The sequence below is a fragment of the Sminthopsis crassicaudata genome, chromosome 4 (assembly GCF_048593235.1).
Source record: "Sminthopsis crassicaudata isolate SCR6 chromosome 4, ASM4859323v1, whole genome shotgun sequence".
Classification (NCBI taxonomy): domain Eukaryota; kingdom Metazoa; phylum Chordata; class Mammalia; order Dasyuromorphia; family Dasyuridae; genus Sminthopsis; species Sminthopsis crassicaudata.
Window position 1 is genome coordinate 94,674,046 of NC_133620.1, and position 19,516 is coordinate 94,693,561.

Genomic DNA, 19,516 nt, shown 5'->3' on the forward strand with positions numbered 1-19,516 from the left:
TGGTGATCAGAGAGGCAGAATAACCTATTTCATAGGAAGAGCTCTCCTTGGCATGATATAAAATAGACTGGGTACAGCCAGTTGTACACACATACACACACTTCACATTTATTGCCCAAACTCCTGACCTGAGGAGGATGCACTCTCTGCTAGAGACAGCATTTAAAACCTTTGGTTTCCTGGGTTACAGAGCAATATTGCTAAGCAGACCTTTGAAGTGCTTGGCTAGGCTAAATGAAATATATAAGGTAGAAAATGAATCCACAGTATTTTCGTGTTGGGAGGGACTAGAGGCCATTTAGTTCAACACCCTACCCAGAATACAAACTCCTCTACAACATCTCCAGTGAACGACTATCAAATCTCCATAGGAACTCTTCCTGAAATAAGTCTAAATACCAAAGGCAAAGGAAAAAGAAAGCCAGAGCATGTCACATACCAGCAAGATGAAACATACACAGGGAACGATTGTAAGAAGATCTCCATTTATCCATCTTCTCCACAAAATAAAAATCCTTTTTTAAAAACTTGGTTTTGCACTACAAACACAAATTACTCTCTCTTCATGAGAGATATCTTACAACCAATGAAAAGAATTAAGTTAAACTGTAGTTAAAGTGACCTTACAAGATTATCCATGCACCATTCCATAACTACATCATTCCCCCACCTCTCTATTTTTTTAATTTAAAAAAAATTTAATAGAACTATATTTTTCTCACTCCCACCTCCTACACCAATGTGAAAGAAGCAAAAGTAAAAACAATTCCATGTAACAAATATCAAGCAAAACAATTTGGCTCATTAGCAATATAAAAATTATGTTTCATTATATACTCTAAATCTGTCACCTCTCACAGCTTAGCTTGTAAGTAGTTTGTATGTATTAGTTTGTATGTAGCATTAATCTCATCATGTTCCAAGTCCAAAGCACTCCTTCTCCTTACATTCCAATTTTTTTGTCTTCTTGGAATTTTTCTATTAAGCAAAAATATATTCCTGGTTCCAATGTTAGTGTGGCTCAAACTCTCAAGTCCAGAACCTTTACTCCCTGCTCCTAGAACCGAAGACGGCATGAAACAAGAACAAAACCTCAAGTCCAATTCTCAGAGCCATGGACCCCAAAGGTAAAAAAAGAAAGGTATCCTTTCTCCCACCCAGCTTAATGTATATTGCCTATGCTGTGGATGAAAGAAACCCTTATTCTTGGACATCAGCAAAAAGAGAGAACAACTCTGTCTCAATCCTCAGGTTAATTTAAGTGTGCAGCTATCTCTAACTACATAGCCAATGAAAAGAAGCTGCTCTTATCTACCTTACAGGCAAATGCAGGATGGCTTCTCTTAGAAGCAGGTGTCTGGCATCTCCTACATGCTGGGTTCATCTTAGGTGATTTGTATGTGCATTGAAACTCATTGTATTCATAATATTGATGTTATAGAATAAATTGTTCTTCTGGTACTGCTCACTTCCCTTTGCATCTGTTCATATAAGTTTCTTCAAATCTGTTTCCTGGTTTCTTACAGCACAATAGTATTCCATTATATTCATATACTACAACTTATTCAGTCATTCTTCAATTTTAGGTTTTAGTTTTGGACATCATAAAAGGAACTACTATAAATATTTTTGTACATATAAGACTTCTTTCATTGTCTTTGATATTTTGGAGAGTATAGGCTATGTAATAAAGTAACTGGATCAAAGGGCATATTTTTTGTATCAAATTCCTAATTACTTTTCAGAATGGTTGTATCCATTCTCAGGTTCAACAACAATGTATCAATATGCCTATTTTTTTACAGCCTTCCCAATATTTATCATCATCCTTTTTATTATCTCTGTCAATATGATAGGTTTGAAGTGGAACTTGTAATGGTGATGTGCAAATGACCAGGAGGAGTCAGATAGGATGAAAACATGACAAGATAAGATTACTGCTCCTTGATGAGAGCTCAGGGTACCAGAGTCTTAAAATAGTATCTTCTATGATACATATATTTCAAGAATGATACTGCCATAGTGTATATAGCATTCAACCTGGCTCTCAGTAGCCCTGAATTCAAATCTCTGTCAGACCCTTACTAGTTGTACAACTCTGGGCAAGTTAAATTAGCTTCTCTGGGTTTCAGTTTCCTCATTTATAAAATGTGGGGGTTGGGCTTAATGACTTCTATGATCTCTTCTACTTCTCAGTCTACTATCCTATGACCTCTTAGTCAAGTCTAAATTCAGGGATTCTTTCAAACAGCACTTCAGATGTAGAAACATGTCTTCTTTTTGCTGCTGATTCTCTTTCTTGCTCATGAAGAAAAAGTAAAACAGTAAATCATACACTGTTATTTTTTATGGTGCCAGAGATACCCATTGCCAAACAGTAGTATTGCTAGCTAAGTTATGGTGTTTGGATAATAGCTTTTTAAAGTTTCCCATCTCATTAAGTCAGCTCCACTCTAAATGTTACCCATTTAACAATGTGCCCATTGCACTAACATATCTTAGAAGCTGAAGTCAAAGCTATGAAATTTCTGCTCTGCCATGTAAACTGGACCCACTTCCTGTGTAAAATCAGTTCACTCTATTTGCACTGATAACATTATATTTACCCTACACAATACATTACTATGTGGACTCTCTTGGATCTGTTTGCCTTCCTTTTTATTTGGATGTTAAAAATGAAGCTTTAATGAAGGAAAGGATTGTGAGGACCATCATTATAATAAATGTGCAATGAAAGCAGTGGTCTTTGAAAACAGTGTGAAATCAGTCAGGCACACTAATAGACTATTGATAGAGCTGTGAAATGGTCTGACCATTTGGTAAAACAATTTTGAAAAAGGTTTAAAAGGAAAAACTAACTAAAAATCCATGTCCTTTTGACCTAGAAAGAACATTTCTAGTTATACACTCCAAGGAGATCAGAAGCAAAAAAGTCTCACATACACCAAAATATTCATGGAAGCACTTTTGTGACATGGAAATGGAAACAAAATCAATGCCATCAATGGGAGATGACAAATTTAATAGAAAATCACAGCACCAAGAAAGACAATTAATATGAAGAATTTTGAAGCTTCTGATGCAGAAGTAAAAAAAAAGTAAAAAAGATGCAGAGTAAAATAAGCAGAACCAGGAAAACAATTTATATAATAACTATAACAATGAAAAGGAAAAACAAAGGAAAGAGCAACAAAATAAATTAAAATAAATATTTCATTATCATATGGACAAAGTTTATCCTAAAGAAGAGTTAAGAATGCATCTCCTTCCCTTCTTTCATTGCATGTGATGTTAGGTGGGCCAACATGTTCATAAATTATACCAAACTGAATTTCTCTCTTTTTTTTTCATCTTTGTCTTAAGAAATGGCTTGCTGGATAGGAGAGATAAAAGGAATGTTTAAAAAAATAAATATTATGAGAAAACAAAAAATCAATAAAAATAAAATAATTTTAATAATGTGAAATTAATTTTAAGGTCATCATGACTGTTGTTATTATGCGATCAATAAGTTATGGAATTTTACAAGGTAGAAAAGCCTCAGAGACCAAAGTTCAACCTTCTTAATTTTACAGGTGATGAAATTAGGATATCACTTGACTATGGTCACATGGCTTGTCAGTTGCAGGATTAGGAATAGAACTCAGAAGTCCTGACTACCTAGCATTATTCTCATTACATAACACTGGTTCTCCGCTAAATTGTGCTATCATTGTTGTAGTTATAAGCTAAGGAAAACTATGTTTTAAAGGAAAGAACTTTTGGAAATTTATCCTTCCTCTCTAGGCATTAGTTTCCTATTAAGCTAGAAAGTTTGTATAGCATACTAAAGAAAACAACAATAATAATTTCTAAACCCATATGCTAATTTATCAACTCTTTGAAAATATTCTACATATGTAGAATAGTTTAGAATAATCTTGCATATATGTATACATACATATCTATTACAGGTTTGTGCATATGTATATATACATATATACATATAATTTTATCAAGTATATAAATGTGTATACTCCAGATATAGAGCTAGCTATAGATCCAGGTATAGATATATGGATATTTATATTGAAAAAAAATGATGTAGATATAAATGTATGACAAATAAAGATTTAGGTGTCATGTAACACCCATTCAATGACTAAGATCTAAGTAAGAACTGAGACAAAAGATAGCTTCATTTACCCTCACAAAAATATCAATACTTGGTATATTAATGGAAGGACAGAAGACAATGAAAGACTTCACAAATTATTGTCTAAAGATCCCTTCTTCAATCATTTAATCAATTGATAGTATAAAGAATACAAAATCCTTCTATGTTTATTATTTTTTGATTTACAAGATATGTTGATTCTGGGAAAGTGTTTGACTTAAATGGAACAAAATAAAGTCTTAAAAGAAATCACTCTTCCATTTGCAGGATATTCTCCATTATAGTGATGAATATTTTTATTGAAACTTCCCTTAATTCTTACTTGATATTAATAATCAAGGTATCATTGAAGTCAGATGTATATATCAAAGGAATCTTTTATGATGGTCATATATAAGTGAGATCCTTTTGGGAGAATCTTTAAGGTTGCATTTTTCTCTAGCAAAATTTGAGGTTCCTTACATTTAAACAACAGTAAACACAAATGAAATAATTTTTTTTTTCATGACCTCCTTTAGTGGCAATGTCTTCCTTCTGCTGGTTATCACCAAATGACCCTGTGTTTGTACAGATTTGTTTATATATTGTCTCCCTTGATGTACTCCACAAAAGCAGGGACTACCTTGGTTTTGTTTGTTTGTTTGTTTTTGCTGTTGTCATTTTTGTTGTGGAGGAGGGTTGGGTTTTATATTTCTTTGTAGCCTAGTATCTGTCAAATATTACAAGATTAATTAATGCTTGTTGACTAACAGAAGGTGTATTTTCTATACCTTCAGTCCATTGTATGCCTGAGAAGATAATGTTTGTTATAGAATGTCAGTCAGGAAAGCTTGCCTATTTCCTTCTCATATTTTTAGCAAGAATAAATGTGTAGATTATTATGATAAAACACATGATGAAAGAAAATGTATATAGTACATAATTACTAAAATCCTTATGATTCTTACTTTGCTAATGAAATTATCATGTTTTTATTGGTATTTGAAATATCTTTCCTTCTTTTAGATATTTGAAAAGCCAGACCTTCAATGCCTTCAAAATTATGTTGTCTTCAATACAAATTCTTTCATGTGTATCTGATCTGACCTACCTGATCTTGCCAATTACTTCTTGAATACCATTTACCAATCCTCTTATGGAACTTTAGGTCCTAAAGTTTAAAACCCAAATATACTTTCATTATTTAATAATGAAAGCATATCATTATAGAACTCTTTATATATCTATTTCATTTTTCAAATATTTATTGTCCTTCCATTTTTATCCATGAATGCTCTTGGGATCATTTAACTTTGTGGGTTCTCATGTCAGCTTTCTGCAGATGAATTTTCCTTGCATTACTCTTGTGTTTTATGAGGTAATACTGCTAATAATTTTTCAACATTCTCCTTCATAATTTTAATAAGTTTTACTGCTATCTTTTATTTCTACATTGTCTACATTTTCCTGTATAATCCTCTACCTTCCTCTTCCCAGAGAACTAACTTTTTTGAGGCAATTCGGGTTAAATGACTTGTCTAGGGTTATATAGCTCATAAATATCTGAGGTCAAATTTGAACTCAAGTGTTCCTGACTTCAGGAATGATGTTTTCCACTGCATCATGTAGCCAACTCCAACACTCTCTTATACAGAATTGTTTTAAAAAGGAAGAGAAAAATAAATTGTGAAAAACCAAACAATATATCAAAAAATCGGATATTATATTTAATGTTCTCATCATATTTAAAAAGGAACAGGGGAAATTTCTTCTCATACTTTTTTGAGGCCAACCTTGCTTTTTTCTTCTTTTTAGCATTTTGCAACATTCAATTTTAAATTTTTGTGATTGTTCTTTTCATTTCCATTGTTGAATTATTGTGTGTATTAGTTTTTTGACTCTCCATACTTCACTTTGCATCAGTTCATATATATTTTCTAGACTCCTCTGTATTCATCATGTCTTTTACTTGTTATACTACATTCTATTGAAGTATATTCTATTCTACAAAATATTTCATTATTTTCATGTAATACAAATTGGCCATTTTCTAATCAATTAAACATCTACTTTGTTTCCAATTCTTTGCTACTACTAAACATGCCAGTATAAATATTGAGAGGGGGAATATGTATGTCTATGTATATGCATACTTGGTGCAATATATTTGGTGCCTTTCTTTTTGTCACCAACTTCCTTAGATATATGCCTAACAACAGAATCTCTGCATCAAATGATATGGGTATTTTAATCATTTTATTTTTATAATTCCAACTTGTCCTCCAGAATGATTGCATTAATCTAAAGCTTCACCAAAAATACATTTTCCTTTCTTTTCACAACCTTTCTAACATTGCCTATTCCTGACTCTTTGATTTTACTAGTTTGCTGGCTTCATATTTTAAAAATGATTTTATTTTGTAAAGAGTATTATTCTGATTGCCACATCTCTCCTTTTAATAAGAGACCAAATATTTGCTTACCAAAGCAATTTCTGGACTCTTATGGCATCCTTGCAATAGTAATTGATTGATATGAGTTAAACTACTATAGGAAAATCCTGATAGAACAACTATTTTCCTTTTATCCATTTCCTCTTTTACAGCACAGAAATTTTGCATAAGTCAAGTTGGAGTTTTTATAATTACACGAAGTATCTTCTCAGAGCTAACCCTTCTAATTTGTTATTGATTTTGCTCTTTATTTTAACTTATAGCAATCTTACTTTGTAGACTTAATCCACTTATAATCAAAATCACTTTCATTCTGAAGTTATTCTCATTCTGATTCCCAGACATTACCTGTTTAGTTCTATTGAATTTAATATTTCATGATGATCACTATTCACCAAGTCAAGGGACTTTTAACTCTTTTCTTGAAGAAAATATTTATGATACAGATCTGTGAAACTGTCCAATAATTTCTACATATGTACTGTCTGCCTTGATAGAAAATAGATTCCTTTAGAGGGATATCTTCTTGTGTTTGTACTCCAATCCTTATTGTAGTGATGGGCATGTAGTAGGACTTTAATCAAAGCTTATTGGTTGGTTAATTAATGGTGAATTTCTCTGAACCCTTCAGCAATTAATAGGCATTCAGTGTTTTAATGGGACCAAATCTGAAGCCTTTCCAGTGTGGTAAGAATTATCCTTGAGGAACCAGGGTTATCTCCATACTATGCTGAAGCAGCACAAGAGAAGATTTTATTTGAGAACCTTTTATCCTAAAACCAGAAGAAAAGATAGACATGGGAAGGAATCTCTTAATGCCCTGACTCTAGATTGAGTGAAAGAGAAATCTCACTCAATATATGGGATTCAAATACCACACTACACTCTATTATTCTATTAACTATATTTCCTTATTCCTAAAAGATTCATTTCAAACTTGATCAATTTTTTTAAATTAGGAGGTTAAGTTGAATTCACCAAATTTGAGATGATGGTGCCAGAATTAATTCTTAATTTAATATGAGACTTTGTTCAGTGAACAAATCACTGTACAACAGGAGAAATTCAATCACATACATATTAATATTTTTGTAACAAATCAGACCAGAATATAGAAGGAAGTTGAGACTAAATGGAAATATGACTCAGAGGGTTGTTTTTTTTAACTAGAGAAGCAAAAAAAGGGGGGGGGCATGGCTAGAATAGATTTTCTTGTGTGTTCAAAGAAAACAAAAAACAATTTCAGAGGACTATCTTGCCTTATAGGGCTCATTATGAGTGTAAATTAAAAGACTACCATAAAAATAATTGTATCTTATGAACCAATATTGTTGTGAAAGTTGTCGTATATAAATTTTAGGAAATATTTTAATAATATTCTCTAAATTATATGCCCAGAAGCCTTCATTTCTCCTGTGTCCAACTAGACACATGGAAAAATTATATGAGAAAATATGATTTCAGATTTAAAAATTTTAAAAGTCAAAAATAGGAACTAATCCTATGAAATCTCTGATATAAACTTCCAGTGAGAAAACTCTCTCAATAAATATAAGCCAGAACTTTCTTGACTTTACCTTATCATGTCAGAGAGTTACCTAATTCAATGAGAAGTTAAATGACATATTCAGAAGTCTACAGTCAGTATGTGTCAGAGATGAGATGTAAAACCAGCTCTTCCTAGCTTGGGCTAGCTGTCTATTCATTAGATTCCATTATCTCTTAATAGCTATATATGTATATGGATACAAGACAGCAGAAAGGAAGGAGAAAGAGAGAAAGAGAGAGAGAAGGAGTGATGCATTATCAAGCTGGCAATAGGAAGAAGGAGCCAGTATTAAGTGTCTACTATGTCCCATGCACCATGCTAAATGCCTTATAAATATTACCTCATTTAATCCTCTCAATAACTATCAAGGCAAATGTTATCATCATCCCCATCTTATAGTTGAGGAAATTGAAGCTACAGAGGTTTTGTGATTTGCAACTATTAAGTGTCTCAGACTACAGTTGAACTTAGATCTTCTGACTGCCAAAGTCCAGAGCTCTATTCCTATGAATTTTTGGTGATGAATTTTTTGGGGGGACAGCAGTTCTTGAAGACCATCAACCAAGTCATAAATGAATCATAGCTTATGTTTATGGAGAAAGTATCTGTACTTATTAAAAATCACAAATATCTCAAAGATTGAAATAAATAGAAGAAAATAGAGCACCTTATATCTTACAAAGCACCCATTCCACAATTATTCCATGAGGTGAATCTTGTAGTAATTATCTCCATTTCTTTCACATTAAGAAAATAAACTTCAGAAAGATTATTCCTCTCCCAAGGTCACACAGCAAGCAAAGACAGAAAGGCTGCCACACTATAGTGAAAGCCCCATGATGCTCCTTGATATGTTCCAAATGAAGGTTCTGCCATTAAAGACAAATTCCTGGTATCATTTTCAGTGTATCTTCATGTTCCTTCTTTCAGATTTTTTGGTTTGTCTCATTCAGTGAAGAGAGCAATGAACCTAGAGTCAGAAAGACCTGAGTTCAATTTTTACCTAAGAGCATCTTTCTGACCCTGAGCACAAGACATTTTTCATCAACTATAAAATGGAGATAATAATGGCATTGCCTCCTAGGGTTATCATGAGAATCAAATGATTTAAAACTCTTTATAGTATTTGGCACATAGAAGGCACTATAGAAATACTATTTATTAATATTATTATAATCATTACTATTCAGAAGAAAATATTATTTTGGGGGGAGAGGAGTGAACTAAATTGATTCAATTTTTCTTTTCCCCCTTAATTCAGGAACCTGGAAAGGCAATATTTTCTCTTGGGGACCAAATGTGGATTCTGAAAACACTAGTTGGATTCATACTTTGTTTTGGGTTTAGTCTTTTTTTTTTTTTTTTTTTTTTTTTTTTTTGCCAGTTGTCCCAAATTGTTTCAGTTTGTCAGCTGGACAACTGATATCTTACCTCCTCTGCATGGGGTTGACTTTTCCAAATCTGATATTGGATAAAGATTCAGTACTACTGGGAAAAGAGTGGGAGGAACCGTTGAAAAGATGAAAGATGAAGAACTAGGGAGAAGAGAGTGATTCACCTCCTGCATTGGGGGAAATAGGCTGTTCTGACTTTTGAAATGGGAAGCAGAAGGGGTTTTCATAAAAGATCATTTTTTTCTTCAACAATAAGCTGGCAAGCCACAAAATCAGAAGACAATGATGAGTGACTGTTGAGGTTTTTTTTTTTTTCTTCCTTTCTTGCATCTAGCCATAAAACAATCCTAGTAAGGCTTGATTTATATATTATATTATATTACATTATCATGAAGTGGCATGGAACTGTTTTCTTTAATTAAACTTTTAAAATGTACTAGGGCAAAAGTTCTTGAGCTGGGGCCTGGGAACTTTTAAAAAATATTTTGATAACTTGATCTAGATATAATTGGTTTTACTTGTAATCCTGTCTATTTTATGTGTTTAAAAACACTATTCTGAGTTCAGGTTTCAGCATATTACTAAAGAGGACTATGATACAGAAAAAGATTAAAAATCCCTTCTACTAAGGAATTTGGCTTTATGGGGAAAACCTTGTACTAAGTCTTTTGGAGAAGGAAGGAAGGAAGGAAGGAAGGAAGGAAGGAAGGAAGGAAGGAAGGAAGGAAGGAAGGAAGGAAGGAAGGAAGGAAGGAAGGAAGGAAGGAAGGAAGGAAGGAAGGAAGGAAGGAAGGAAGAGAGGAAATGAAATAACTAGCTATCAAGTTTCTATGTGCCAGACATTGTGCTAAGCATTTTAGACATATGATGTCATTTCATCCCTGCCTCAATCCTAAAAGGTAAATGGTCTCATTATCTCCATTTTACAGATGAGGAAAATGAGGCAAACAGAGTTAAGTGACTTGCTCAGGATCATTCAGCTAGAAAATATCTGAGGTCAAATTTGAACTCAGGTCTTTCTGTCTATTGACATAGAGCTCTATCCACTATACAATCTAATACATGATTTTGTAAAACAAGTAATTATAATCCAGTTTCTCTTCTTATAAGGAAAATGCTTAGTTTTACAAATATATTATCTATTTTGTTGCTTTGTAATTTGCAAAATGGTTAGATGTTTTAAATTAAGTATTCCTGTATGCTTTATCATTCTAGTTGGTGAAATGCCCTAAGAATCTTTTAATATTTTTGCATAGTTAAAAAATAAGCAGTTAAGTAGTACATGTCCCTGAAATACAAACCATAAAATTTTATATCATCTTGATTTTTACCATGTAAATTTATTTTACATGATAATTTATTTTAAATAATTTAAATTTATTTTAAGCATCATGACAGAGTTGCATCAATTCTGTCCCTGAAATTGTGATGCGTTTTTTTGGTTTTTAGAACAATACAAAGTTCCCTGATCTTGGTTTCAGAAGTCACTTCAGCTCATCAAATTATTTGCAACTAGTCAGTCATATTATTTGTCCAGAGATCTTTGTTGTATAAATTTAGTGCCTAGGGACAGCTAAATAGACTCTGGCTGTTGGGATATGAATTCACTATTTGGCAAAAACTGTTGGGAAAATCGAAAATTAGTATGGCAGAAACTAGGCATTCACCCTCACTTAACACTGTATATACCAAGATAAGGTCTAAATGGGTTCATGATTTAGACATAAAGAATGATATTATAAGCAAATTAGATTTGTTTGTGATCACATAGCCAGTATGTTCCTGAGGCAGTCCCAGGTGTTCCTGCCTCTAAGACTAGCTACCAATTCAACAGACCCTGATGTTAGAGTCTAGGATATTGAGGGGAAGAGAAAGACAAAAAAGAATGCTACCAATGATAAGAACAGAGGCATGGCTTGAGCATTGATTTTCCTTCCAAATGTGCATTAGAAACTCCTGCAGGTTATGATGTGAAATATATTTAGTACTTGAATGATAAGGAATTGTGTGAATATTTTAGTTAAATGAAAACATAGGAGATGATTGATGGTGGAAAATGGATTGATTGATTTGGATTTTTAAAAATACCACAATATTGATGAAGTCTCACAACATCATCTAGTAATAAAGCAAGACTCTCAGAGCCAAAAACAATGTGTGTGTGTGTGTGTTTGTGTGTGTGTGTGTTTGTGTGTGTGTATATATATATATATATATACATATATTTATATATATGTATATATATATATATACACACTATGTAGAAAAAAAAGGAAAACAAAAATCAAGAAGGAGAGCTTCAGACAGGCTCTGACAGGACATGCAATAAAAATATTTCTTATTTTTACTGTCTGTTGATTGGCTTGACTCAATTTTGCTAAATGCTAAGGATTTTACACAAGATTTTATTCCTTACTTTAAATATTTGTTTTTCAAATTACTTTTGTTAATGGTTTAATGTTCACTGAATTTCACAGCACTTGTTAAACACCTACTGTATGCCAAGCACTGTACTAGATGCTGGGCTTCGAAATCAAAAATGAAAATAATCCTTACTTTTTACTGAGATTGGGGCAGAGGGACGATATGTGCACAGGTAACTGAACAAACTATAATATGTGAATATAATAGAATAGCTTTACAATGTAAGGAATGACAAATATAAAGAATTCAGAGATTCATCTGAAAACTTGTATCAACTAGTACTAAGAAAGGAAAGTAAAACCCAAGGATAATATAGTATACACAATAACAACAATGGTATCTATGGAAAAAGTAACACTAAGAGACAAGAATTCATATTATTTTTGAATATAATTCCAGAAAGGGTCATAAACTTAAGAATTTTGCCTATGCTTTCAAATGCAAGTCACTGTTTTGATATATTAACTGTTTTTTTCTTTGCTGTTGTACCAGGTTGAAGACACAACAGAGCTGTCCATGTGTGATTATTATGTCCAATGTAATTATTATTTGAATCTGAAATATCTCACTTTGTAGGTCATCCAAACTTAATTCCTTACTATACATTTAATTTTATTCCCTATATTGGTCTAGGAATATATTTAGGTAATCTATTTCTCATAAATAAATTGGTGTTCTCTTTCTCGTTGGGTAATTAATTATCTTAAGCACCTAGTTACTTAAATACCATTTAATGAAATGGAGAAACTTCTTTTCACAATAAAAATTATTCTTTCTATTCCTAAATAAACATTAACATTATTGGATATATAATGTATTAACAAATAGGATCAAAAATAAATGAACATAATCATAATTATTAATAATTATAGCTATATAATTATTAGATAGACATATAATAATTTACAATATTTTCACTATGACCAATGTAACCACCCCAGTCCCCTCAAACCTCCAATAGAGGAATAGTAGACTTCTCTCCAAAGGGACAGAGAAATAGACTTGGCCTTTATTTCACTGGCATGGAGAACTCCCAGGTGAAGAAACTCTTTCTAAGTTGCCATCTTTTCTGCAATTTATAGCTTTCAAGAGTCACAGAATACTTGCCCAAAATAGGTCTTCCTGGTTATGAGGACAACTCTCAATTTATTCTTAATTAAAGATTTAAAGGTGATCTTTTAAAAATCAAATGAGCATTTTGAATATTTTGGTCTACCAGTGATGTAGAATGAGTCACTTTAAACCCTCATTATAACAATTGACTTTTCTTCAGTCTTTTTATGAGATGGTTTTTTAAAAAAAAATTTTAAATACCACAGTTAAAATTATTTCAATAAGGAAAATAGTTTCTCTTTTTTCCTGTTTATCTTCAGTTTCTCTCCAATAATGATAATAGTTTTTCAGCTCCTCTCAAACTCTTCCTAGAATTTTCTTTATAAACTTTTATTGTGATTTCCTCATAAAATAATACTTAACAAAGTTCTCATAAAAAAAAAGTTCATTATAACCTACTTTATTCTGGGGTTTTTTTCCAATAGATTCTTCAGATCCTTAGAGACCTCAAGTAAAATACATACTTTCTAATTTCATCAGGAAAGATATTTTATAAGTCATTTTCTAAGCTGTCACTATAATAAGACATTTCTCAACTGAGTTTTTAAGATTTCAACCTAAAACTGCTTTTCTTTTAACTTTCCAAGCTTTTAAACTTACAGTAACAATATTTTAATTTTTTAAGTACATTTAAAACAAGGACTACTAAGAAATTTCTGTGCAGTAGTTTATTTAGAAGCTATTATAGTGTAAATAACAATAACCTTAATAAACTTTTTTTTTAACTTTAATACATAATATTTTATTTTTCCCCAATTTCATGTTAAAATAATATTTCAACTTTGGGGGGGTTGAAATTTTAAGTTCCAAATTCTATCCCTCCTCACTCCCTAAGTGATAAGCAATCAGAAAGGAATCAGAAGGAACTAAGAATGCCTCAATTTTAATCAGTCTATAACTATTAACATATTTATTGATATTCTAAAAACAGCATCCTTGTCCAAAGAACAAAAAATTATCACATTGCCAAATGTGGAGTATTTAGTAATGTGTAGGATTGATTATCTATATATTGATAAACATGTAGGCAACAACTAAATCATTAATATTTTTCTATAAATAAAATAAAAAAATAAAAGGAAGTTGAATCAACTAGCAAGATGGATCCTATGATCTACTTAGAAAGTCAAGGGGAAAAAAAATTGATAGAATTGCTTTTGTTTTATCTCCAAAAGCAATAAGAAATAGCATTTGATTAGGATGTTAGAAAAGTTGAAGACAGAAGCATCAACATGAATATATATCATGCTGGAAGTTCAAAACCAAGAAATACAATTGATATCCCTGACCACCAGGATGACATCAAAAACATAGTCTCTATCACCCACCTGATGGACTATCCAGTGCTGATAATGGCAAGACATGTGAGTGACTTTGAAGCAGGTCTATATCTTGGATGTGAACCAGCTTGTTGTAGCTGTCAATAAGAGAGATTATGAACCACAGGAACCACTTACAACCATTTCCAGGAAATAACTAAAGAAGAAAATTGCTCCATCCCAAACCTTCATGTACACCTCAGGCTGGTATGGTGACAGCATGCTGGAGCCCAGTAGCAATATGTCATGATTTAAAGGCTGAAATATTAAAAGGAAGGAGGGCAATACCAGCAAGATCACTCTTCTTGTGATGTTCTAAATTTTCTTCATGTCCATCATTTTGAGCAATGTTCTGTAGAAAAAGGCACTATGTCATGGCATCAGTAACAGATGTAGAGCTAGGATTCAAATCCTTCCAGTGACATTTTATATAATGTGAGGGAAAAGAGAAGGGGGAGGAAGAGAAGAAAATGAAAGAAAATGGGAATGTTCCTTCAGAATGTGAATACCTGTTCATCTGGTAGTAGTATAAGACTATAATTTGTGTGATACTGGATATGTGTAAAGAAATGTACAGTCATAAATGTTACATAAGTACTACCCTACCTCAGGCCCTTATCAACTTTTTTTTGGAATATTTATTGGAAAAATCTCCTTGGTGGTGGTTGTGGTGGGTGTTTGAAAAAACAATCATTTTTCAATCATTTTACTTATGTCTAACTCTTCATGATTCCATTTGAGATTTTCCTGGTAAAGATCCTGGAGTAGTTTGTCATTTTCTCCTCTAGCTCATTTTATGGAAAAGGTACTGAGACCTACAGGGTTAAATGATTTGCCAAGATTTTCTCAGGTAGTATACTGAAGCTGGATTTTTAACTCCAGTTTTCCTGACTCCAGGCCTTGTGTTCTATCTACTGCACGACTTCTAATTAGTTACCCTGACCCAAATATGTCTCCAATTCAATCCATTCCTTACACTAGTGACAAAGTAATTTTCCTAAAGCAGAGAGCTGGCCATGACACTCTCTTTTTTCAGAAATTTTATTGCTGCATTTTGTTTTTACATTACCAACAATACAGATTATTCCCATCATAGTTAAGCTAAATAAATTGCCTCCACATCTATATACTATATATACACACATATGTACATATGTATGCATACAAATATACATGTGTACTACATATATGTTATATATATATATATATATATATATATATATATATATATATATATATGAATTCTGGATCCTAAATCTATCACCTCTCTGTCAGCATGTGGAGGATAGTGTTGTTTTTTTTTTTAATCATCAATCCTTTTGAACCATGGTTGTACAATGCATTGATTATAGTTCTTATAACTTTCATGATTCTCTTTATATTATCATTAATATATAAATTGTCCTCATTCTTTTAATTCTTCATCAGTTAATAAAAGTTCTCAAAATTGTTCACTTTCATAATATCAGTGTTATAATGTAAATTATTCTTCTGGTTCTGTTTACTCTTCATCAGTTTATATGTCTTTCCACATTTCATCATTTCTTATAGCACAATAGTATTCTCTCATATTCGTATATTACAACTTATTTAGCCATTCCTCAATTGATGGACATCCTAAAAAGATGTTTTCTTCTTCTTCTTTTTTAACCATTACAAAAGGAGCTATATAAATATTCTTGTGTATGCCAGAACTTTTTCTTATTGTCTCATCTCTTGTGGGCATGGACCTAGCAGTAGTATATGTCATTTTCTTATTCAGTAAACTCCACCGGTTCTTCATTGCATATATATGTGTGTGTGTGTGTGTGTGTGTGTGTGTGTGTGTGTGTGTGTGTGTGTGTATGTGTATGTATGTATATATATATATGTGAAATCAATAATCAATCAAGACTCATTAAATGCCTACTATATGCCAGATACTGTGCTAATCACTGGATTATAAAGAGTTTATAATCTAATGAGGGAGACAACATGCAAACAAATACACACCAAACAAGCTAAATGCAGGATAAACGGCAGATAATTAACAGAGGAAAGGCAATGGAATTAATAGAGGGTGAGGAAAACTTCCTGTAGAAGGTAGGATTTTAATTGGAACTTAACGGAAGCCTCCTATTTTTAAAGCTCTTTAAAATATAACCCCAATTATCTATTCACCTTCATTATACATTGTCTAAGATGCAGCCAAATAGCTTCCTACATATATTACATGATGTCATGACCCATCTCCTTGTGTTCACATGCACTGTTCTTCATGCCCGGAATGCACTCCCTCTTCCCCTCCATCTCTTAGAACACTTTGCTTCCTGCTAGATTTAGTTCAAGCACTACTTCAGGCATGAAGCCTTTTTTGATTCCCATAGCTCTAGTACCTTTCCTTCCAAAATTACCTTCTACATACATGCCTATTTCTCTTCCTATTGTTTCCCCTGACAATATGTAAGCTCCTTGAAGGCAGGGATTATTTGTTTTTTGGGGTTTTTTGGGTTTTTTTTTTGCCTTTGGTCCCTGAAACTTGCAGGAGCTTAATAACTGCTGGTTGATTAATTGAATGATATAGTGAGTGCAAAACGTAACAGATGGAATCTCCATATTCCTTCAGTACTCACATTGTGTCAAGAGTTTCCAGAATGTTGAATGGGTTTTCTATGGAAGTTATTCAGAAAGATATAGAAAAGAAAATATGAATGGATTGTAATTTGCATCACTGGAGAAAGTACCTCTACTGATGAAATCACAAATTCACTGTTATTGAGTTACAAATTCAATTCTATTCAATTTAATTAGCATTTATTGAATGCCTACTCTGTGTCTGGCATCATGCTAGGTATCAGGTGTATAAAGACAAAAATGAAAATAATTCTTAGCCTAAGGTACTTGTATTCTACATATTCCCAAAATAAATGTTGAAATACACCATGGAGAAGGCAATTAGCTAATCTGAGAAACTGAAACTAATCCAGGGAATTTAATCAGGAAAAATCTGTGCCAGGGGATAAGGTGTGAGCAGATTCCAGGCAGTCTCTAGCCAAACTCTGGAACAAAAGAAAACTGGAGGAATCCAGATGTGATACTGCCCAGATGTAATACTCAACATCTTAAGCAGAAATATAGTGCCCTACTCCTACACTATAAAAATTGATGGGTTTTCAAGGAATGTGAAAACCAAGTGAAGATTAAGATGTGGGGAATGGAAGTTTTTAGTGTCTATTTTTCCACTCTCCTTTAGGAAATCACCCATTCACCCTTCCATCTATAGAGAATTTGTCCAGATTCTTGGGTTCTATGTAAGCTTGTCACTGGCAGAAAGTAATGGTGAAAGTGGAAAGTAATGGTGGAAGCTCATTCCCAAATTGCCTGACCAGAAAGTGATCCCAGGCAGACACACAGTGACTTTAGGGGATGTTAACAAGGTGGGCTCTCTTTTTAAAATATGCTTTTTAAAATTTGAGAGTTGGAGCAATTAGGTAGTACAGTGAATACAGCACTAGCCCTGAAGTCAGGAGAATCTAAGTTCAAATTCAGATTCAAATTCATTATGTGGCTCTAGGCAAGTCACCTCTGATTTCTCAAAAAAAAAAAAAAAAAAATGAGAGTCAACATGACATGGTAAATAGATGACTGCTCCTGAAGACCTGGACTTAAGTGTGACATATAGTGACATTTTGACCCTGGATAAAAAAGTAAATTAAATTTTAAAAAAATTAAAAAGTAAAATAAAAGAAAATAAACTATCATTGTTCTGGGCAGCTCTCTTAAGACTCTAGGTTACAGAGAACTTATTGACCTGGATTGGTGGAAGGAGTTTTCTCACCCAGGAGTTTCCTTTACTAATGAAATCAAAGGTCCAATCCATATCCTTATTTTTTTTTAAATACACTTGTCCATCCAATAAGCATTAATTAAGAACCTAGTCTGTGCCAGGTATTGTACCCCAATGCACAGAAGGTATTAAAGCCAAAAAAGGTCATCTGTATATATGATGTAGCCCAACTCGTTAATAAAAAAGGACATGAAGGCCCAGAGAAAGGAAACAACTGGGAGAAGGTCTCTCTACTTAAAATTAAGCACAAACATAATAAAAATATAATTATACAAATAAAATTAATATGAAAGACTATAAAAGTGAGGAACAAGCTTTGTAAACATTAAAACCCTCTACAAGTGTGAGTTGTTGCTGCTATTACTACTATCATCATCATACACATCACCAAGACATTTCTGAGAATGGTGCATTGTTTGTGACACTAGAATTATATGAAGATAAAGGAGTAGTTTGGGCTTAAAAAGTAACCTTGGTGTATACATCCTTCCCATTCTCAACTGATGATTCCCACAGCTAATGGTTATTTTCAGATGTCAGTCAGAAACCCCCAAATGGGGAATTATTCCCACATGAGGTTTTCTTATGAACATTATTTAAAGTCCAATGTCTCCTGCAGAATGATTAAGTTGTACTGTGTGTTCCTTGGGAAACCACAGACACCATAAGGGGCTATCTTGGAAAGAGATCCAAAAGTGGTTATTGGGGAAAAGATCTTTGGGACAAGGTGGACACATTTTTCAGTACAAATAGAAGCAATTTCACAAGAAAGGTAAAGTCAGACATGTGGCAGAATACTGTGGAATAGACAATAAGCCTGAACAATAGCCAGGGGAAAATAGTACAATACTGAATGATAGCACAGAGTTAGCCAGGATCTGAAAGAAGAGATGCAAGATTTTGGAATGTCATACTCTGCTACTATACAGCAGTGAATAAATCATAGCCAATAACTGGCTAAAGTTGCAACCATTTAACACAATTGCCTCTTTCCCCAGTCATGTAGAACATGAAACTCCAAATACAAGTGGACAAAAAAAGCAGCCCCCCCCCCCCCAGTGATACTGGTAGTTAAATAATTCTTAAAAATGCATTTGAGAAAAAACAAAAATGAAATGCACAGAAGCAATTGCTTAAAACTCCCAATGCATTTTCCATTAATGCCTGCTTTAAAATGCCATGAGTATTTCTGTGAACCATTAAGAGTGGACAGACTTAACAAATGAGACAGTTAGGCACATTTGCTGCAGGTTTGTTCTGTCTCATCTGCGAATGCTTGCTTGGACTGTGTCCTGTGATGATT

General features: G+C 32.9%; 1 long non-coding RNA gene across 2 annotated transcripts in view; it reads right to left on the reverse strand.

Moving 5' to 3' along the window:
- LOC141540992 (uncharacterized) overlaps positions 1-19,516 on the reverse strand; it is a 224,417-nt gene that overhangs the window by 151,659 nt on the left and 53,242 nt on the right. The gene's annotated exons all lie outside the window — the stretch shown is intronic.